The sequence below is a fragment of the Hylobates moloch genome, unplaced genomic scaffold, assembly GCF_009828535.3.
Source record: "Hylobates moloch isolate HMO894 unplaced genomic scaffold, HMol_V3 SCAFFOLD_17, whole genome shotgun sequence".
In the NCBI taxonomy this organism is placed as follows: Eukaryota; Metazoa; Chordata; class Mammalia; order Primates; family Hylobatidae; genus Hylobates; species Hylobates moloch.
The window spans coordinates 16,063,171-16,085,989 of record NW_026652292.1 but is presented as its reverse complement, the minus strand read 5'-3'; the positions used below and the strand labels follow the sequence as shown (position 1 = coordinate 16,085,989).

The window sequence follows — 22,819 nt, the reverse complement described above, 5'->3', positions numbered from 1 at the left end:
CTGTGGCGAGAGGTGGGCCCTGGGACCCTCTGCCACTTAGATTTGTTCTTCCTTCCTCTTAGATGACCCCATTCATCATGCCATTGCAGCCTAGGTCCTACTTAATCCTGGGATGTGGTAAGAAGGGAACGCCAGGGTCGGGGAGGGAGATGGGCAGTGGGAAGCTGGGAGAAAGAAAGGGCCACCCTGGCGCAAGGAAGAAGGACAGTTATGGGCAATTCCTGCAATTGCCCTCTAATGAGAGACTGCTGTGTCCCCAATATAAAGTGTGTCACGCTACCTTGGACAGGTGGTCCTCAGCGTTATTCTATTGAGCCCATTTTTGCATCTGATTGAAAGGATTAAGCATTTATGTTTCCAAATTTTCCTAAGCCTGGAAAGATGAACACCCTACTCGGTGAAATCCAATGGCAAGTCATCCTAAATTCTTAGTCACCAAAGAGAGAATTTGGGGCACTGGGGAAACCCAGAGCTGACTACATGATGAGAACATAATGAATAATGAGGGCTGAAACATTACAGGTATGTACCACAGGCTTCTAGAGATGGCTTTCAAGCTTCCCTGTGCCTTTGAACTTCTCATTCTCACAACGCCTTTGGACAGACTTTATTTTTCAGAATCAGAGATAACGGGCAGATGCCAATGAGCTGAGTTTTGCTGCAAGTTCTGGGGTGGGGCCCAGATGGGATCCTCCTGCGGGTGTCAGCACTGGGTGTTGCCACATCGGCATTCCCCTGCCTTAGATAGACTGTTTCTCTTTGACATTGGGATGATTTCCTAACCCACGTCTGCAGTGAATTAGCCCCTGATAGAGGAATGATTCAGTGGACTCCTGTAGTCGGGTACCCAGGTTGAAGGAGATACATTCGAAGACACTGGTATCACTCAGGATGTCTGAGGCTGCAGCTCACAGGAGATCCAACTGATAGTGACTTCAAACATAACCATGTGTGTTTATCTCACGCAACAAGAAGTCTAGGGATTTATGGCTCCAGGGTTATGCGGTTTCTCTGCAATTCTCCTGGTTCTAGAAAGGCAGTATGTCGTAACAGTGAGGAGTACAGCCTCTGCCATGGGTCTTCCTGAGTTCAAATCCCAGCTTTGGTGCTTCTTGTCTGTGAAACTCCCCAAATTACTGAACTTCACTGAGCCTCGGCTCCCTCCTCTGTCAATTGGAGAGAAAAGTAGTTCTCCTTCCAGAGTTGCTGTTAGAATTAAATTAGTTAATACCTATAAACTGCTTAAGGAGAGGCTGGCATGTATTAAGCACTATGAGTGTTAGTTCTTGTCATCTTTATTTATTTTTATCATCCCCTCATTGTCACAAGATCGTTCCCAAAGCAGCAGGCTTTCACACCACACGTGACAGTAGGCAGGACAGGAAGGAAAGTGCTGGAGGGGACAAGGCAAGGGATAAGAATGACCTGGGCCTCTCCTGGGCATCTCTCTCCTTTAGCAGGGAGAAAACTCCTTCCCAGACCTCATGCCTTTGTCAGAGCCTATAGGTCAGGATTGGGCCATGCAGTGATGTCTGAGCCAATACCTGGCAAAGGAGAGTGAAATTATCATGGTTTAGAGCCTCTGTGCTATCTCCGTGGTAGCTCCTAACCACATAAAGCAATTTAGATTTAAATTAAAATTAAATAAAATTTAAAATTTAGGCTGGGTGTGGTGGCTCATGCCTGTAATCCTGGCACTTTTGGAGGCTGAGGCCTCCTGAAGTCAGGAGTTTGAGACCAGCCTAGCCAACTTGGTGAAACTCCGTCTCTACTAAAAATACAAAAATCAGCCAGGTATGGTGGTTCATGCCGGTAATCCCAGCTACTCAGGAGGCTGAGGCAGGAGAATCGCTTGAACCCAGAAGGCAGAGGATGCAGTGAGCCAAGATAGTGCCATTGTACTCCTGCCTGGGTGACAGAGCGAGGCTCCAGCTCAAAACAAAATAAAAATTAAATTAAATTAAATTCAGCTGCCCAGTCACTCGAGCCACATTTCAGGTGCTCAGTAGCCACGTGGGGCCAGTGGTCTCCATAATGGGCAGTGCAGCCCTAGACCGTTTCCATCACCCAGGAAGGTCTGTCAGACAGTGCTGGAATCAGAGACCACTCCCGCAACTGGATGAGGGTAAACCTTCCCTGAGCACATTTTCTCATGGTGTCTGAACAAAATCAGGGCTGTGTTCACAAGGAAGAAGGAGGAGTGGCTGCTGGTTTGGTAATCAGCAATGAAGGAGACACAGGAGGGAAGACCAGCATAGACGCTGATGAGATCAGAACTGTGGGTGTGAGTGTGGCCATTGGGTGAGAAGCTCAGCAGGGTTTAAGAAGCCTCATTAGATTTCATGTTGACCATCCTGGCCTCTCTGCCCACAAGGCAACCTGACACACACAGTCTAGCTATTTTATTGTGGTGGAAACTGGAATTATAAGAATTTGTTGGCTGGGCGCGGTGGCTCACACCTGTCATCCCAGCACTTTGGGAGGCTGAGGAAGGCAGATCACGAGGTCAGGAGATCAAAACCATCCTGGCTAACATGGTGAAACCCCGTCTCTATTAAAAATACAAAAAATCAGCCGGGCGTGGTGGTGGGCGCCTGTAGTCCCAGCTACTTGGGAGGCAGAGGCAGGAGAATCACTGGAACTCAGGAGGCAGAGGTTGCAGTGAGCCAAGATCATGCCACTGCACTCTAGCCTGGCAACAGAGCGAGGCTCCATCTCAAAATAATAATAATAATAATAAAAATAATAATAATAATAATAATTTGTTAGATGCCCTCTCCCCTCTTAAACAAAGTAGTTAAGTAGTTTCTGTTACTAAAGTGCAAAAATGAGCCTCCACCCTGCCTACATCCTGGACCCCAACCCAGCCTGAGAATAAGACTGTAAATCCCCCTGTTGATGTTGCCTATTTTTACTATTGACATATAAAACGAGAGAATAAAAACCATTTTCCACTATACATACTCACCATGAAGCACAATATACAACACACCAAAGCTCTTGGGGTAGTACTACAGATCTGACTGCAAAATGCAGCCTCACGCACTTCCCTAGGGACCCCGGGGAGCAGTAAAGGTCTTAGAGCCCCTCCTAGGATTTGAGAAGGTGTTGGTTGGCTGTGGCAAACACGCATTTGGAGCAATAATAATAACAACCAATGTGCAGTTATGCTTAACTATATGTCAGGCATTTGCTCAAGGTCAGGAAGTGCTGGAGTTGAATTTGCACCCAGAAATTCTAGTGCCAAAGTCCAGGTTCTGCTGCACTCTCTTCTCAGGACTCGAGGTGAGCATGCTCTTTGGGGATCCACAGGCTCAATGCTTATTGAAGCACAGATGGCTGGGCCAGTGGTGTGCTGCAGCCAGCTCCTCCTCTCAGCTCAGGAGAGCTTCTTGTGCACACCTCTTCCCAACTCCGCAGTCAATAACAGCAGGTTGATATCTTAGAATCAGTCATAGTGTGAGAATTTAAACCACTGGAATCAGCAACTTGAGGGTATGTGCTTTCTGGAGAGCTGGTTGTTAAATCTTTACCAGCACACCACCTGCTAGTTCCTATCCCTAGAGTCCCTGATTCAGTAACTCTTAGATGGGACCTGATGGTTTACATTTCTAACAAGTTCCCAGGGAATGCTGATTCTGCTAGTCCAGAGAGGACACTTTAAGAAACACTTGGAAGACGTGAAATCCGTTGTCTGATTTCAGGGCTCTCTGATTTCAGACAACACACAACAGATTTTTTCCTCCTGCCTAAAGCATAAGTCATCATTGACAAGAGGAACGCTAGCACTTTCATCTAAGAATGTTGGCTGTAGACGACCCTATATCAAATCAATACTAATAAGAGCTAATGTTTACAGAATATTGACTGTACACCAGCTACTTACTGTCCTGCTCATTTCATGCATTAACTCATTTCATCCAAGAACCACAGACAGCAGGTTCTACTAGTACAGTTGGGGCTGAAGCATAGAGCAGTCAAATAACTTGCCCAAGATTATACGGGGAGTAAGCAGAGTTGTGAAGATGTGAATATGAGCAATCTGGCTCCAGAGCCGATGGATTTAACTGCTGCACCACAAATCACAGATGAGACCTGACTGTAGTTCTGCCAAATATAAAAATCTAGTAACCGTTCCCTTAAAAGAAGAATAAGAACTTCAAAGAAAACACACAAAAAGGAGAATTTAAATTTCCAAGTCTCTCCCAACTGGACTTTCAAGACGTAAAAGAAAATGGATAAAGAAGTTTTCAATCCTCTCATTGTCCTTCAGTATCATCAACATGCAGGAGACCACACCATCAGTTGATGAGAAAGCCAGTCTCCTGGATCAGGGATCAGCAAATGTTTTCCATAAAGGACAAGATAGTAAACATTTCTGGCTTTGCAGGCTGTACAGCCTTCATTGCAACAACTCCACTCTGCCTTTGTAGTTTGAAAGCAGCTTATAGACCATACGTGAGAATGAGAATGAACACAGCTATGCCCAGTGAAGCTTTTTTTTTTTTTACAAAAGCAGGCATTGGCCTTATTCAGCTGTGGGCTGTAATTTGATGACCTGTCATTTGATGACCTGTCCTGGATTCATCTAGAAGTTTCTCTTTATTTCTAAATAACTAGCAGAAACTGTACCTTCATTAAATGTAGGTAGAACGTTACAACAAATATATAAACAAACACCCAGCTGGGAGCGGTGGCTCACTCCTGTAATCCCAGCACTTTGGGAGACCGAGGTGGGTGGATCACCTGAGGTCAGGAATTTGAGACCAGCCTGGCCAACACGGTGAAACCCGTCCCTACTAAAAATACAAAAATTAGCCTGGTGTGCTGGCGTGTGCCTGTAATCCCAGCTACTTGGGAGGCTGAGGCAGGAGAATCACTGGAACCCAGAAGGCAGAGGCTGCAGTAAGCCGAGATGGTGCCACTGCACTCCAGGCTGGGCGACAGAGTGAGACTTCGTCTCAGAAAAAAAAAAAAAAAAAAACCACACCCATATATCTAGGTAATCACTTAACAGATACCACTGGGAAACTCCCTGGAAGACAGTCCATCTCTGTGGTTCTAATCTGGGGACAGAAGGTCTTTCTTGGCTTTAGGTTATAGAGGAGACTCAGTTGGCTGGGGAATCACACTACTGAAGAAAATGTCCACAGATCCAAAGCTTAGCTTAGCTTGAGTCCTGTTGGCTAAAAAGGAAACAAGGCAAGCGGAAGAGTCTCATCTCATTTGATCACCTCAGATACACACTGACGAGCCCAGAACCCAGTCAGAGTGGAGCTTAGAAATCAGCAGTGTCGTCTTTCTTCTTAAAGTGTTGATTCATTTTATTTTATAAACCAACATGATGCCAAGGAATGTGATGATGGTCTGGTCTGTAAGGGATGTTTAAACAACATGTCCCAGATCCATCTTCTCCTTAATATTGAGATTGGCGCCATCTTGGTAAATGCTCCATAACTTTTCTCCTAGGCCCTAGTCTGTTCTCCCTGCCTCTAGGCTTTCACTGCTCCTGATGACCTTTCTGAATGTACATCCCTGATCCTTTTGAATTCATGACCAATCCTCTCTGGATTACCACTGCATATTGACTTAAGGTCAAACTCCCCAGCTTGGCATTCAAGAATTGATATGACCTAGCTTCTTTTTCTCTCTCCCATTTTACCTCAAAACTATCTTAATTTCTATGCCTAGAAAATCATGTCTTGGCCTAGCGCGGTGGCTCACGCCTGTAATCCCAGCACTTTGGGAGGCCGAGTCGGGCAGATCACTTGAGGTCAGGAGTTCAACATCGGCCTGGCCAACACGGTGAAACCCCGTCTCTACTAAAAATACAAGAATTAGCCAGGAACAGTGGCAAGAACCTGTAACCCCAGCTACTTGGGAGGCTGAGGCAGGAGAATCACTTGAACCTGGGAGGTGGAGGTTGCACTGAGTGGAGATTACATGACTGCATTCCAGCCTGGGCAACAAGGTGAGACTCCGTCTCAAAAAAAAAAAAAAAAAAAAAGGGAAAAGAAAAAATCATGTCTTGCCTAAGGAAGTTCCAAAGGCATAGTCAAGTGAGACAAGTGTTTTAACTAGAGCAGCAAGACCCACATAAACAACCTTAGGAGAATCATATTCATAGCAAAGGAAAAGACAACGCTGTAGGCAGCAAGATATATTAGAAATCAAAGGAATAGTCTGGGACAAAGTTTCAGAAATAGAACAGCATTATGTGACATTTCCAATTTTCTATGGTAGTTGGTACATGATGTCTGGACAGATCTGGAACCTTAAAAGAACTGCGGGGCTGACGCCCTAGGTCAACACTTTTCAAACTTCCCTTTCTCTTAGAAACACTTTGGTGAGTTTTAACTTTAACAGGCTTCACCCCAGACCCAGAAAAGATATCAGGAAATCTGATTTTTTTTTTTTTTTTTTTCCTGAGATACAGTCTCACTCTGTCGCCCAGGCTGGAGTGCAGTGGCGCGATCTCAGTTCACTGCAACCTCTGCCTCCAGGGTTCAAGCGATTCTCCTGCCTCAGCCTCCCGAGTACCTGGGACTACAGGCGCCCGCTACCAAGACTGGCTAATTTTTATATATTTAGTATATATAAAAATATACTAAATATTTTTCACCATGTTGGCCAGGCTGGTCTTGAACTCCTGACCTCAGGTGATCCACCCGCCTCGGCCTCCCAAAGAGCTGGCATTACAGGCGTAAGCCATGACACCCGGCCAGGAAATCTAAATTTTAATAAATGCTTCAGGTAATTCTAATGATTGTTCAAGTTTGGGAAAATTCTGACTTCACATTAAAATCACCAGGAGGCTCTGCAGGGAGACCTCATGCAGAGGCCACAGGGAGGTGTTCTGGCCAGCAGCCCAGCTAAGGTTCCAGCCAGCAGCCAGGCTCAACTGCCAGACATGTGTGTGAAGATACATCCAAGACGACCCCAGACCCCAGGCACCACCACAGCCCAACTGAGGCCGCAGACATAGTGGAACAAAGACAAATCATCACCTATTTGCCCTGTCTCAATTCCCGACCAACAGAATCCAGGAGCCAAATAAAATGGTCATTTTATGTTTTTGTTTTTTTTTTTAAAAAAACGCATCTGGAGATCTTTTTAAAAGTGCTGCAGCTTAGGTCCTGTCCCCAGTACATCCTGATTTATTTAGTCTGGAGTGGCATCTGGTATTAATTTTTTCCCTAGTTTTTGTTATAAAAAATTTTAATATCAAGAATTGGACATATAATACATGCAGATCTATAGATCCATTATAATTGTGAATATTTTGCAATACACTAGATGGGTAAGTAGATAGATGATTGATAGATAGATAGATAGACAGACAGACAGATAGATAGAAGACAGATACAACTGAACTATTTGAAAATAATTTGCAGGCATGACATTTGACCCCTAAGTTTAAGCACGGAACTATTTAACAATAAGAGAAGAGATTACAGGCATGCACCACCACACTCGACTACTTTTTTATTTTTAGTAGAGACGGGGTTTCACCACATTGACCAGGCTGGTCTCAAACTCGTGACCTCAGGTGATCCGCCTGCCTCAGCCTCCCAAAGTGCTGGGATAACAGGCATGAGCCACCGTACCCGACCTTCTTATTTACTTCTTGTTTTGACTTTTTAAACTGAAAATACAGAAATTAGTTGGGCATGGTGGTTTTTGGCTGTAGTCCCAGCTAGTTGGGAGGCTGGAGTTCAGTGGTGAGATCTCGGCTCACTGCAACCTCTCAGGTTCAAGTGATTCTCCTGCCTCAGCCTCCCGATTAGCTGGGACTACAGGCACCCGCCACCATGCCCAGCTAATTTCTGTATTTTTAGTAGAGACGGGGTTTCACCATGTTGGCCAGGATGGTCTTAATCTCCTGACCTCGTGATCTGCCCACCTGGGCCTCCCAAAGTGCTAGGATTACAGGCATGAGCCACCACGCCCAGGCCGACAGCTCTCTTATAGAATAGTCGACAATCTATCTTGGTCTGACTGTCTCTTCATGGTGGCATTTAACTTGTGTGTGTTTTCCCACTTGGTCCTGTAAACTGAAGTTTAAGTCTAGTGAATTTATATTCAGATTAAGCATTCGAGGCAAGTACAATTCATAGGAGATGGGTACTTCCCATTACACCAGATAGTACATGTTGTCCACTTGTCATACTATTAGTGATGCTGAACTTAATCCCTTGATGAAAGTAATGGCCATCGTATCTTTCCATTACAATACGTTTTTTTATTTGCAATTAGCCAGGAACCTGTGATAGTCTGGCACATGAATATACTGTTTCCCCAATGAAATTTCACCTAGTAGTTTTGCCACCCATTGATGACTTTGTCTGAAATAATTATTTGGTTGGAAATGGAAATAAATGATCATATTTTTACTTTTTTATTAAGAAATAACTTAAATGGCAGTAAAAATTCACCCTCTGTTCTGTAGTTTTTCAGGTCTTGACAAATATATACATTCATGTAACCACCACAACCATTAAGATATAGAGCGGGTGACTCATGCCTGTAATCCCAGCACTTTGGGAGGCCAAGGTGGGCAGATCACGAGGTCAGGAGATCGAGAGCATCCTGGCCAACATGGTGAAACCCTGTGTCTACTAAAATGCAAAAAATTAGCCGCGAGTGGTGGTGCATGCCTGTAGCCTCAGCTACTTGAGAGGCTGAGGCAAGGGAATCACTTGAACCTGGGAGGCAGAGGTTGCAGTGAGCCAAGATCGTGCCACTGCACTCCAGCCTGGCGACAGAGCAAGACTCCATCTCAAAAAAAAAAAAAAAAAAAAAAAAAGATATAGGCAGTTCCACTATCCCCTCCAAATTCCTCCATATCAACTCTTGCCCAGCCCCAGCCCCTGGCAGCCACTGATCTTTTTTCTGTCCCGTTAGATTTGCTTTTTCCAGAATGTCACACACCTGGAATTATACATTGTCCAGCCTTTTGAGTCTGGTTCTTTTTTTTTCACTTAGCACAATGCATTTGAGATCCCTCCATGCTGTTCTATGCATCAGCAGTTTTTTCCTTTTTATTACTGAACTGTATTCCACTGTGTTCCATTGTATTCCAGCTTGTTTATTCAGTCCCAAATTGAACGACAGATGGCTTGTGTTCAGTTTGGAGCAATTCCAAATAAAGTCGTAGAAACATTCTCTTCCAGGCCTTTGTGTGAACTAAAGTTTTCATTTCACTTGAGTACTTAGAAGTAGAATCACTAAGTTGTTTAGTAAATGTGTGTTTAACTTCATAAGAAACTGCTAAATTCTTTTCCACAGTGGCTGGACCATCTTGTGTTTCTCCCCACAGCATATGAGAGTTGAATAATTGTTTTTAAATTCTGTCATCCTTTATATTTCTTAGCTGGCATTCTCCCATGATGAAAAGCATTTCCTCATCAACTTGAGATGAACCACTGATTGGTTTATAAAGGCAGAGTAAATGCTAATTTTTCCACCTCCTTACCCATTTCTAGAGGAAAGAGTTTTACAGTAGTTACTTCCAGACCTCCTCTTTTTCTCATTCTTCCTTTCTTTTTTATAACTACAGATGTAGTATTTTTATTTATTCCACATTTTACAATCACTAACACTTATCATTCTTAATAATGCTCAAATTCTTCTAAAATTCTTCCCTGGTGGGAAGGATGTCAAACTAGTCCTTAACCTTTCGACATGACTTCGTTGGCTTTTGACACTTTTTTGCTTTCTGGCACGGTAAGATTCCCATTCTCACCTTGAACTTTCCTTGAATCAAGCCTAGGATCAGCCATTCTCCGAGAGATCTGGATCCTTTTAATAGCCTTTAGAAACCCTTTCTGGGCAGCAGGTATCTCATGGCTACTGGACACCATCACCTCTAGGTTCCTTGATTAGGAATACATGCACAGATAAACACTTTAAATCAAGAACTAGGAGCTATGCATACACTGAAATTACAGATTTGTACCAATACTCCCAATTAAAATTTAACCTTCTTCACGCCTTTTATTTTTTAATTTGTATTTCTTTTCTTTTATACCCAAAACCTTGATTTTTAATACAATTAGCATATTTACCCAATTTGCTTGATCTCCTAATACAAACAAACGAATTTCAAAATTACCATGCCAGCCCTACAACTCCTTATAAAACTACTGAGGAAAGCTTAAGATTTCTTTGCAGTTCTTTTTACTCTCACAATATTTCCTATGAGGGGTGTCTAGTCAGAGCACTGAGGTCAAAAGTCACATGAAATAATTATTTCTGTGTGTGGCTATGTTTCCAGCTCGGTATACAGCTAGGTGGATTTGTTTCCATTGTTTTCAATTTTAGGATTTGGCATGAATATATTTTATTTTATTTTATTGTTTTAGAGATAAGGTCTTGCTTTATTGCCCAGGAAGAGTCTCACTGCAGCCTCACACTCCTGGGCACAGTCAGCCCTCTCACCTCAGTCTCCTGAGTAGCTAGGACCACAGGCACACACCACCACACTGGACTAATTTTTTAAATTTTTTGTAGAGATGGGGTCTCACTATGCTGCCCAGGTTGGTCTGGAACTCCTGGCCTCAAGCAATTCTCCTGCCTTGGCTTCCCTAAGTTCTGGGATTACAGGTGTGAGCCACCATGCCTGACCAACATGAATACATTTTATTTTATTTTGTTTTATTTACTTATTTTTTTGTTTTAAATTTTGAGACAGAGCTTTGCTCTTGTTGCCCAGCCTGGAGTACAATGGCACAATCTTGGCTCACTGCAACCTCTGCCTCCCAGGTTCAAGTGATTCTTCTGCCTCAGCCTCCCAAGTAGCTGGGATTACAGGCACCCATCACCACACCCAGCTGATTTTTTGTATTTTTAGTAGAGACAGGGTTTCACTACGTTGGCCAGGCTGGTCTCGAACTCTTGACCTCAGGCGATCCACCCGTCTCTGCCTCCCAAAGTGCTGAGCTTACAGGCATGAGCCATGGCACCCAACCGTGAATACATTTTAAGAGCTTTCCAGGGCATCCCAGTGTGCGATGAGGCACTCAGTTGGTCATTTGCTCTTTTTTCTGTTTCCCTCACCCAGGAAAAGCTTCTGTTCCATATCCTTCCACTGAAACACACCTTTCCTTTCCTTTATGGCCCACTCCTTCCATCCACAGACCTTTCTTTGATCCCATGCATTGAGAGTAGTGTTTCTCTCCTCTGCACTCCAGTGGCCTTTTAGCCACTCCTGATAGGGATCCTGAAATATTCTACCTTGCTTTACAGTCCTCGTGTCAAGGGTTGGCAAACTTTGGCTGTCAGGAGTCAGACGGTGAATATTTTAGGCTTTGTAGACCATATAAATTGCTGCTGCATACTCTCTTCTGGTTTGTAACCCTTTATATCTTTAGCTAGCAGGGCCTGTAGAAGCAGGTGGTGTCCTAAGATCTAGCCCTTGAGCCATAGTTTGCCAACGCCTTCCTTATGTCATCTCCCTATTTCAAGTGCATTGCGGGCAGCAAAAACCTCTTACTCACCCTGTGCCTCCCTTATAGCAGAGCACATGAGGAAGGATGCTCACTAAATGTCTGTTAAACTCATGAACATATATTACGACTGTATCGCAGATTGACAAGACTTTGTTATTACTCCAGAAAATGCAGCTATACTGAACAATAAAAGCACTATGTGTAAACACAGAGCATGACTGACAGACAGTAACCTGTAGCTAATGCCATCCTCCACGCTCAGTCACTTGTCTTACTTTTGTCTGGGGTGGGAAGAGGGTAGTGGTGGTTTATGAGTACTTATCATCACAGAATTGGGGGTTCTTAAAACTAACCAGGGCCAGGCGCGGTGGCTCACGCCTGTAATCCCAGCACTTTGGGAGGCCGCGGCAGGTGGATCACAAGGTCAGGAGATCAAGATCATCCTGCCAATGTGGTGAAACCCCATCTCTACTAAAAATACAAAAAAAAATAGCCGAGCGTAGTGGCAGGTGCCTGTAATCCCAGCTACTCAGGAGGCTGAGGCAGGAGAATTGCTTGAACCCAGGAGGCAGAGGCTGCAGTGAGCCAAGATTGCGCCACTGCACTCCAGCCTGGCGACAAAGTGAGACTCCATCTCAAAAACACAAAAAACAAAAAAAAACTAAACAGGCCAGGCATGGTGGCTTACACTTGTAATCCCAGCACTTTGGGAGGCTGAGGTGAGCAGAGTGCTTGAGCCCCAGGAGTTCGAGACAGCCTGGGCAACATGGCAAAACCCCATCTCTACTAAAAAAAATACAAACATTAGCCAGGCATAGTGGCACGTGCCCGTAGTCCCAGCTACACGGGAGGCTAAGGCAGGAGAATCACTTGAACCCAGGAGGCAGAGGCTGCAGTGAGCTGAGATTGTGCCCCTGCACTCCAGCCCAGGAAACAGAGCCAGACTCTGTCTCAAAAAAAAAAAAAAGACTAAACACAAATATCCAATGAAGACATCTGCTGCCTAAAACTGTACAGGAACAGACAAGACGGCAAAGACGGGGCTAACTAAACTTCCCTCCTTATCACCCAAAAAGTGGCTCCCAGTACCTGTGAAGGTATTATCCCTCTCCCCAGGGGAAGATGCCAACAAGATGAGAAGGAAACTCCAGTTTCTAGAAACTTCCATTTTCACCTGTGTCTGAAAGAGGAACAAGATGCATACCATCTGGAAGAGAAAGGAAAAAGACCTGTAGCTGGCTTCCAGTGTTTCAGCACTCTGAGTATATTAGGGCTAAGGAAAGGAAAATAGGGCGTGATTAGTATTATGAAGGAGTCCGGAGTGCTGTACTAAAATATCTTCCCTGAGCACCTTCCTGAAACAGTACCTCAGTGCAAAATGCTACTTTCACTGAGAGAAAAAAAGACAAAAACCTGGAAATGCTTTAAAAAAAAAAAATCTGTTGTCTGTGTTTCAGGAAGTTTCTACTGATTCTAAATTTCACCTCTGATCCGAACCCTGGTGGTCTGGTGATATTACTTCCTACTTCTGGGACCTCCACCCTAGGAAACCCACCTCTCACTGAAACAAGTGGATGTCTTTGTGGTTGCTGCCACAGGATTTAAGAGTCTTTTTTTTTTTTTGATACGGAGTCTTGCTCTGTCACCCAAGCTGGAGTGCAGTGGTGTGATCTCAGCTCTCTGCAACCCCCACCTCCTGGGTTCAAGCAATTCTCCTGCCTCAGCCTCCTGAGTAGCTGGGATTACAGGCATGCACCACCATGCCCAGCTAATTTCTGTATTTTCAGTAGAGACGGGGTTTCACTATGTTGGCCAGGATGGTCTTGATCTCCTGACCTTAAGTGATCCTCCTGCCTTGGCCTCCCAAAGGGCTGGGATTACAGGTGTGAGCCACCATGCCCAGCCTGAGTCCATTTGAAGCATTTTTATTCTAAAAAAATCTATTTCCATATGTAGTTGGGATGAAAAGTCTATGAAATCCATTCAGAACAAAGGTGCTTTCAACTATACTGTTTGAAGTTACAGTTTTGTTTCTTCCCTTATCCTGTGCTATCTTAAGCCATATGTTGTTGTGAATTAACAGGAAAGAGGGCATTTAAAACAAATGGTTTATGCGAATAGCATTAATCCCATCAAGACTAGTTTGTGACAAGAACTAAAGATTGCACTCTTGCCTTTTAAGCTCAACCAAGTTAAACATCTGAACTATTTCTGCTGTCTCTTAAATATTAAGATGTAACACGTTTCTGATGTTTGTTGACATTTGTTGTACTTTTGATGAACAATTAGCCTGCAAGAATATTAACAGGAAATTCCATTCATGAGATAAGCAGCTGTTTGTGCAAAGCTTCAGCCAGATCATGGGACCAAAAATCTTCTTTATGCAACTACTGTTTGTTGAATAGTCAGCATTCCTTGCATGTTCAAAAGGAAATGCTTTGGAAATAACTTTTAGGGCTAATTTTGACTTTTATATTTTCGTAAGGAGAAAATAACTTCCATGGTTAATGTTGACTCTTATACTTGCAGGTAGTAAAATAATGTCCTTTATCACCATGTAAATTTCAAACAGTAGTCATTGACAAATCCCTAGTAATTTCCAAATTGTAATACAGAATCCTAAGGCTGGTGTTAAGATCCCTGAGTCCACATCATATCATAATGCATGATTATTTCATTGAAATAAAAACCTACAATTTTATGAAACACTCTTTCTCTCTTTTTTTTTTTTTTTTTAGACAGAGTCTTGCTCTGTCACCCAGGCTGGAGTACAGTAGCACAAACATGGCTCACTGCAGCCTCAACTTCCCAGGCTCAAGTGACCCTTCTGCCTCAGCTTCCAGGAGCTGGGACCATAGACATGCACCACCACACTCAGCTAATTCTTAAAATTTTTTGTATGGACAGAGTCTTGCCATGTTGCCCAGGCTGGTCTTGAACTCCTGGACTCAAGCAATCCTGCCTCTTTGGCCTCCCAAAGTGCTGAGATTACAGGCATGAGCCACAGAGTCTAGCCAAGAACACTCTCTAATTCAAAAATGTTTCTTAGGCCAGGTGCAGTGGCTCACACCTATAATCCCAGCACTTTGGGACCGAGGTGGGTGGATCACCTGAGGTCAGGAGTTTGAGAGCAGCCTGGCCAACATGGGGAAACTCCATCTCTACTAAAAATATAAAAATTAGCCAGGCATGGTGGCACATGCCTGTAGTCCCAGCTACTCAGGAGGCTGAGGCAGGAGAATCGCTTGACCCCGGGAGGTAGAAATTGCAGTGAGCTGTGAGCTGAGATTGCGCCACTGCACTACAGCCTGGGCAACAGATCAAGATTCTATCTCAGGAAAACAAAAAAGTTTATCTTCCATTTTTTGAGCTGTTAAAACATTTCATGTAATATTCACATAGCAACACGTATTTAGTATCCACTAAATTACTGGAGATACAACTCCAAAGGCATTTGGAGAGAGGAAAAAGACTGATAAATTACTAGGTAGATAATTTTGCCATCACAGAAATGATGGCAGGTCTCTAGAAGCACTAAGAAGACAAAATTGTTTTTCATGGAGGGGTGTCTTATCAAAGATTCACTCAAAATTCATCAATCATCAGTCACCAAATCCTGTAGAATCTACCTCCTAAATACCATCCCCTCTACTTCTTCCTCTTTATCTCACTGTCCCGACTGCCCCCTCTCCTCTCATCTGCAAAAACCTATCTGCTTCTATCTAGCCTGCCTGCTTCTCATCTCTCTGATACACCATTAAAGTCCAAACTTTTTGGGTCATGTGGCCCTATCAGTTAAAGATTTCTGACCAGGCATCCCCAGTATGACACTTATTTATCAACTCTACACGTGTACTGCTTGCTCTCAGTCATGTATAAGTGTCAGTAAAGCTTAGTGTCTTCTTTATTTTTTTTCCAGATTAAAGAATACATCTGTATCCAATTTTCTTGCATACTTCTAGGGGTACAGGCCTCCCCTGTAACATGAGAGACCACTGCTCAAAAGGGCTACAAGAGGAAAGTTTCTGAAATGATATCAACTCATAATTAAGACTCTCTCTATAGTCTTTCACTTTGACTTTAAAATAAGCTCAAGGCCCTTCTGGGTTTCCTTTTTTGCCCATGATAGCCTCGGACCTGGCTATAGAGCTAAACAGGGGTCTGCTCAGATGAACAGATGCACCTCTCCATCCTCACCCCTCATCCTTTTTCATGCGTATCCAGGCCTTTGCTGGAGTCCCACTGATCTCTCAGCAGGGAAGGAGTTAAGATAGAACAGGCACTGCCCACTAACAGCAGTTCTTGACTGCCCTGTGCCAAGTGGTTTTCCAGTTGAGAGCACCCCTGAGATTTAATTGGCCAAAGTCTGAACTACAATTTTTCAGGAGGATTAAGAAATGTCCCTTTTAAAGCCCATTTCCAGGAGTGTGAGGTGATTATATGACAGATAGGAAACGAGCCTAGGCATCTTTTACCTGCTCCAACTGGCTAGAATAATCTACCATAAATCCAAAAGGTAATTCCAATACGCATCCCATCACCTAAACTATTCCACATCATTTACGTGAAATCATGTAAATCATGACATCATGGTTTCTCCCCAACTTCATAAATCAGCTCTGCCGTCTATAGTCAGTCAAGTTCCCCATGAATGCTATCACCACCAACCCTGCTTTCCATATAGCAAACCTGACATTTAAACTCAATTTCTCCCTCTCCTTCATGCTCACATCTATTTACCAACACCTCCCCAACCCCGCCTCGGAGAAGTCTTTGAAATCCATTTTTCCTCTTCTGCCATTCATTCGTCTAGGCTTTCAGCATGTCTTGCTTGAGGAATTACAATCATCTCCTACTTTGTCCACCAACCTCCAGGTTCTCTGTTTTAGCTCAGTTGCTTAATTATCTTCTTAAACAAAAGTTTAGCTGATATCCATATGCCTCTCTTGGTAAAAACATTTGAGCACACACCTCTAAAAAGGGATTATTTAAAAATTATAAACATGCATTACTTTGCTAATATAGTTTGCATATTGTAAAATTATATATATACAAATATAAATTTAAAAGTGTGGCATGGGCCAGGCGTGGTGGCTCACGCCTGTAATCCCAGCATTTTGGGAGATCGAAGTGGGCGGAACACAAGGTCAGGAGATCAAGACCATCCTGGCTAACATGGTGAAACCCCGTCTCTACTAAAAATACAAAAAATTAGCCAGGCGTGGTGGCATGTGCCTATAGTCCCAGCTACTCGGGAGGCTGAGGCAAGAGAATGGTGTGAACCCAGGAGGCAGAGCTTGCAGTGAGCCGAGATTGCTCCACTGCACTCCAGCCTGGGCCACAGAGCGAGACTCCGTCTAAAAAAAAAAAAAAAAGTGTGGCATGATCTCTTGCGTCATTGAGGAGGGGTAATGAAACTGTTGTATGTCCTGATTATAGTGATGTTATTATAATAGGTTGCAATAACTTATATGTTTGTGTTAAAATCCAGAAAACTATATACCAATTAAAAAAAACTCAATTTTACTGCAGATAAATTTAAAAACTAAATTTTAATGAAAGTATGAGATAAAATTCAAATAGTTGTAATATATTTGCCCGCTCCCAACTGGATTACCTTTTGCATCTTTTGAGAAGACACAGCCCATTTGGGATCACTGGATCACAGGATTAAATTCAAACTCCTCAGACTGGCATTTTTGACTGCTATTGTAAAAGAAGTAGCAAAAATTCCTCAAATCATTAAAGGCTTTTTCACCTATTTTGTCATGACTCTACTTCTAGTTACATGGTGTTATGGAAATATTGATAGTGAGTATAAATCATAGTGTGTATAACTGTTATAAAATAGAAGAAGGTTGTTTGTGTTACTCTTCTAGAGCATGTAATTGATCTAAATTTGCTTTTGTGACTGGCCCAACATAATGACAGAGAAAGGCACGGGCTGATGGTGATAAGATTCAGGGAAGACATATCTGCAATTCTAAGTAAAAATCACCTATCAGGCTGGGCGCCTGTAATCCCAGCACTTTGGGAGGCCAAGGCGGGCGGATCACGAGGTCAAGAGATCAAGACCATCCTGGCCAACATGGTGAAACCCCATCTCTACTAAAAATATAAAAATTTCCTGTAGTCTCAGCTACTCAGGAGGCTGAGGCAGGAGAATTGTTTGAACCCAGGAGGCGGAGGTTGCAGTGAGCCGAGATCACACCACTGCACTCCAGCCTGGGCTACAGAGCGAGACTCCGTCTCAAAAAAAAAAAAAAAAAAATCACTGATCAAAGCAAAGTACCCAGAACACTAAGAATATAGAGGAGGAGAAGCTTCACAAAAGGAAGTTCAGGAGGGGAGAATGGGATGGATCCTGTCCCAGATAAAGTATCATTCTGTGTCAACCACTTGAAAACTTTGAGCAAACTACTTGACCCCAAAGTGGAGAAAAGCCAGAAAACTTCATTATTCTAATTTCATCAAGGCAGGCCCATATGATCTGCCTATTTACCAAGGTAAGGACAACTTGTGAAAGACGCTGAATGGGCAAGTTATAAATAAACTTATGGGTGTCTCCTGGGTAGCATGCCGTTCAAGATTATCTGATTCTACAAGGGCCTGCAGTTTTCATTGTCTTTGAGCTATTTTACAACTCTCTAAGTTGTAGAAAACTAAAAATAATGCAAATGATTCTTGTCCACAGAAATGCAAATGAATTTTTTTCACTGGAATACAACCAATAATAATACTGCCCTACGAACATTGACCAGTTTTGCATCCATTTTTAAGATTCATTTTAGCATTCCTGATTGCCTAAATATGCGTGTGTTATTGGAATTTTCCTTTGAATCAGTTGTAACATCTTACTAGTTATCTCATTAATTGGTGAGTTAAATAAAAGCTTTTTTTACACGTGTTCATTTTCATGAAAATCATGATTTTGCCTTTTTAATAAAAACGTATCCTTTAGATACGCTTTTTCTTTAGATACGTTCTTTAGACCAAGAATCCAGGAAAACCTGTGAGACTTACATGTCCTCTTGATAGACAAGCAAAGAACCCAAAGGAATTTTCCTCCCATCATCCTTCTGTTTCAATGTAATAGAGCTGCTGCAGTTTGGCTGTAGAAAGGCTTAAACTTTTGAAGATGTCAGCTGCCTCTGCCTTTTGCAGAAAATTCTGTTAAAGGTGAAACAAATAAAAACTCTAATTGAAGCTTTGCCATTCAAACCTACACTGGCTATCAGAAATTTAGCCACAGCCTCTTTCTTCCCTTTCCTTCCCAGTCTTCTACCACTAGGACTCTGCACTCCAGCCATTTGTTCTTCATCCCCTTACGCTACTCCCTCCACGTAGAATGGGTGAGGGTGGGGGTCCTCCTTCCTTCTCATGCTTCAAGATCCTGTGAAAGAGTCACCTCCTCATGTGACAAGGCTCAAACATTTGCAGAAATGGCTACAGGACGTTCACATCTTATCCTAAACTTCCACAGAATTTGTACAAATCTTTTTGTTTATGTTGCTTAGATGCAAACATTTCATGGCTTTGCATGAGTATCTAGTTCAGAAAGCTCATTTTTCCTAGCTAGCTCTAGCATTTCATCTTGGGATGAAACTATGTATAAGGGGCAGAAGATGAGGTCTTAAGGATGGAATTTGGAAGCAAACTACCAAAATAGAATTCAGCAGCTTTGCTTAATTAATAAAAGAGAATTCGATGGATGGAATGAGGGAGGTAAGGGAAAGCGGAGAACGGAGGAAAAAGAGGAGAGAAGAAAAAGGAGCAGGAAGAGGGAGTGCAGAAAGAGTCCTCATCACAATAGTGGTGAAGGCCAGGCACGACTCATGCCTGTAATCCCAGCACTTTGGGGGGCCAAGGCAGGTGGATCACTTGAGGTCAGGAGTTCCAGACCAGCCTTGGGCAGCATGGTGAAACCCCGTCTCTATTAAAAATACAAAAATGAGCCAGGCACAGTGCCATTCTCCTGTAGTACCAGCTACTCAGGAGGCTGAGGCACGAGAATCACTTGAACCCAGGAGGTGGAGGTTGCAGTGAGCCAAGATCACGCCACTGCACTGGAGCCTGGGTGACACAGTGAGACTCTGTCTCAAAAAAAAAAAAAAAATAGTGATAGAATGAAATTAGAGTTGGTGGAAACCCCCAAGTAACAGTTTGAAGCATAGGGGAGTCTGTTATTCAAGTTTAGATGAATTGCTCTATGGTTCTGCAGTATGCCTGCCTTGTCATCAAATTGCCAGCAAAACTTTACCACAGAGAGCTGCATCATGTGCGTTGTATTTTCATAGAAAGAGCAAACAATCCAGGGTTGTGTCCCACATTTGTGTTGACTCCATGGAAAAAAGGAACAGCTGCAGGACAGAGAGTGGCGAACAAAAATTCAGCAGAAGCTAGAAGCAGAAAACAGAGGTGACTGGGAGTGTGATAGGAATATCCAGAAATTTTGGCAAACTCATTGAACTTTCACTGTCTGATGGACAAGGAGTTTGAGCAGATATGATTTAGATCTAAGAAGGGAGTGGCAGATAGCCCAGTGGACATCTGGTTGCCTCAGATATGTGATCCTGCTGCATCTGGATGAGATCCTGAACTAGGAACTCCTCAGAAACAGGAGGCAGAAGATATTCATTTCTCCTAGCAAAGCAAAGTGCTTGCCCTATAATGGGTGATGAAAAAATATTAACGGATCACTTAACAAACTTTAATTAATTAATAAGTAGTGAAATGTCATGTATTCTAGTTGGTAACCTAATATTCTGTTTTTAGCCTAAGCTATTTATTATCTAGAGGCACTTGGGTTTCTTATATTTATTATATAATATTATTTTATTTATATTATTATAGTTATTTATATTTTTTCTGGGATTAAAATACTTAGTATTCTTTCACAGTATCAAGTAATGTGTCAACCCCTTGAGGTTGTCATTGTTCTTAAGTGTTCTTAAGCCACATTGAGTAGGGCCATAATGACCCAAAAAAGTTCAAGTTCACTGGAGGTTATAATATGACCAGTCCCGTAGGGACTGTTATGGGCTGAATTATGTCCCCCTCTTCACAATTCATATATTGTAGCCCTAACCTGCAGTGCCTCAGACTATAACTGTATTTGGAGATAGGGCCTTGATATGGTTTGGCTCTGTCTCCACCCAAATCTCATGTTGAATTGTGATCCCCAGTGTTAGAGGTGGGCCTGGTGGGAGGTGATTGGATTATGTGGATGGCTTCTAATGGTTTAGCACCATCCCCCCAGTGCTGTCTCATGACAGAGTTCACAGGAGATACAGTTGCTTGAAAGTGTGTAACACCTCTCCCTTCACCCTCCCTCTCTCCTGCCAGCCATGTGAAGACATGCCTGCCTCCCTGTCACCTTCCACCATGATTGTAAGCTTCCTGAGGCCTCCCCAGCCATGCCTGCTGTATAGCCTACAGAACAGTGAGTCAATTAAACTTCTTCTTTTTATAAGTTACCCAGTCTCAGGTAGTTCTTTATGGCAATGTGAGAACAGAACAGACTAGTACAGGCCTTTAAAGAAGTAATTAGGCCGAGTGTGGTGGCTCATGCCTGTAATCCCAACACTTTGGGAGGATGAGGTGGGCAGATCACGAGGTCAGGAGATTGAGACCATCCTGGCCAACAGGGTGAAACCCCGTCTCTACTAAAAATACAAAAAAAATTAGCCAGGTGTGGTGGTGCACACCCGTAGTCCCAGCTACTCGGGAGGCTGAGGCAGGGGAATAGCTTGAACCTGGGAGGTGGAGGTTGCAGTGAGCTGAGATCGCACCACTGCACTCTAGCCTGGAGACAGGGCAAGACTCCATCTCAAAAAAAAAAAAAAGAAGTAATTAAAGTAAAATGAAGTCTTATTTTGGGCTCTAATCTGACATGCCTGGTGTTTGTATAAGAAGAGAATATCAGGGCAGAGACACAGAAGACCACGTGAGGACACAGAGGAAATGTAATGATCTGTAAGTCAAAGAGCAGTTTCATTAGAAACTGAACCTGCCAACGCCTTAATCTTGGACTTTCAACCTCCATAACTGTGAGAAATAGATTTTTATTGCTTAAGCCACACAGTTTGTGGTTTTTGGTTATGGCAACCCTAGTAAACTAATATAGTGACCATATTTTCCAAACTAGAAATTGAGACATGTGGCTTGACAAGTACAAGTGATTTATAGACTCAATTGACTAGAATACCCTATATTTGAAACCCAGCCATACCTAATTCATAGTTAATTCACAAACTTACTTCCAAACAGGACTTCACTTAATCCTAGAAAAATACTGTTACTCAACTCTTTATAAACTCTTAGGAAATGGGGTTCTATTCCTACCCCTGAAAATATACCAAATCCTAAGTTCTGAAACTGAATTTTTAACACCATGCATCTTTTTTTCGGGCCTTTTAAAATCAAAATACAATTTAGAGAGAACTAAGGGCAGAAATCCATGGACTTCATGGACTTTTCATTCTTTTGTTTTTTTGAGATGGAGTCTTGCTCTGTTGCCAGGCTGGAGCGCAGTGGCCCGATGTCGGCTCACTGCAATCTCCGCCTCCCGGGTTCAAGTGATTCTACTGCCTCAGCCTCCTGAGTAGCTGGGATTACAGGCACGTGCCACCACGCCCAGCTAATTTTTGTATTTTTAGTAGAGTCAAGGTTTTACCATGTTGGCCAGGATGGTCTCGATCTCCTGACCTCATGATCCACCTGCCTCGGCCTCCCAAAGTGCTGGGATTACAGGCATGAGCCACCGCGCCCGGCCCGGACTTTTCATTCCTAACATGTAAGCGTAGGTTAAATTATTGTAAGAGCATACTGTTCTATTTTTAGAAGAGAAGAAATATGAGAATCTAGCATGCCTTCAGGAAGACAAGACCTTTAAGAAGAGTAGCACAGACCGGCATTCACATCCTCAGGCCAACCACCTACATAATTGGAAAACACCTAGGGGTGGGGACAGAAAGGAATTATTTTAAACTAAATATTTTGTCAGGGCACAGTGGTTCATGCCTGTAATCCCAGCATTCAGAGAGGCCAAAGCTGCAGGATTGCTCGAGCCCAGAAGCTCAAGGCCAGCCTAGGCAACATAGTGAGATCCTATCTCTACAAAAAATGAAATCAAAAAATTATCCGGGCATGGTGGTGCATGCCTGTAGTCCCAGCTACTCAGAAGACTGAAGCAAGAGGCTCCACTGAGCCCCAGGAATTTGAGGTTACAGTGAGCTATGAGTGTGCCATTGTACTCTATCCTGGTCAGCAGAGCAAGAGCCTGTCAAACAAACACACACAAAACCCTAACTATTCTTTTTTTTTTTTTTTTTTTTTTTTTTTTTTTTTTTTTTTTTTTTTTTTGAGAC

At 43.1% G+C, this 22,819-nt stretch overlaps 1 protein-coding gene across 1 annotated transcript in view; it reads right to left on the bottom strand.

Moving 5' to 3' along the window:
* The window catches only part of BASP1 (brain abundant membrane attached signal protein 1), a 109,462-nt gene extending 96,805 nt beyond the window's left edge, over positions 1-12,657 (bottom strand). Inside the window, exon 1 of the mRNA XM_058430040.1 lies at positions 12,540-12,657. The gene's annotated coding sequence lies outside the window, so the exon portion shown is untranslated. The remainder of the gene's footprint in view (positions 1-12,539) is intronic.
* Between the last annotated feature and the right edge of the window lie 10,162 nt (positions 12,658-22,819).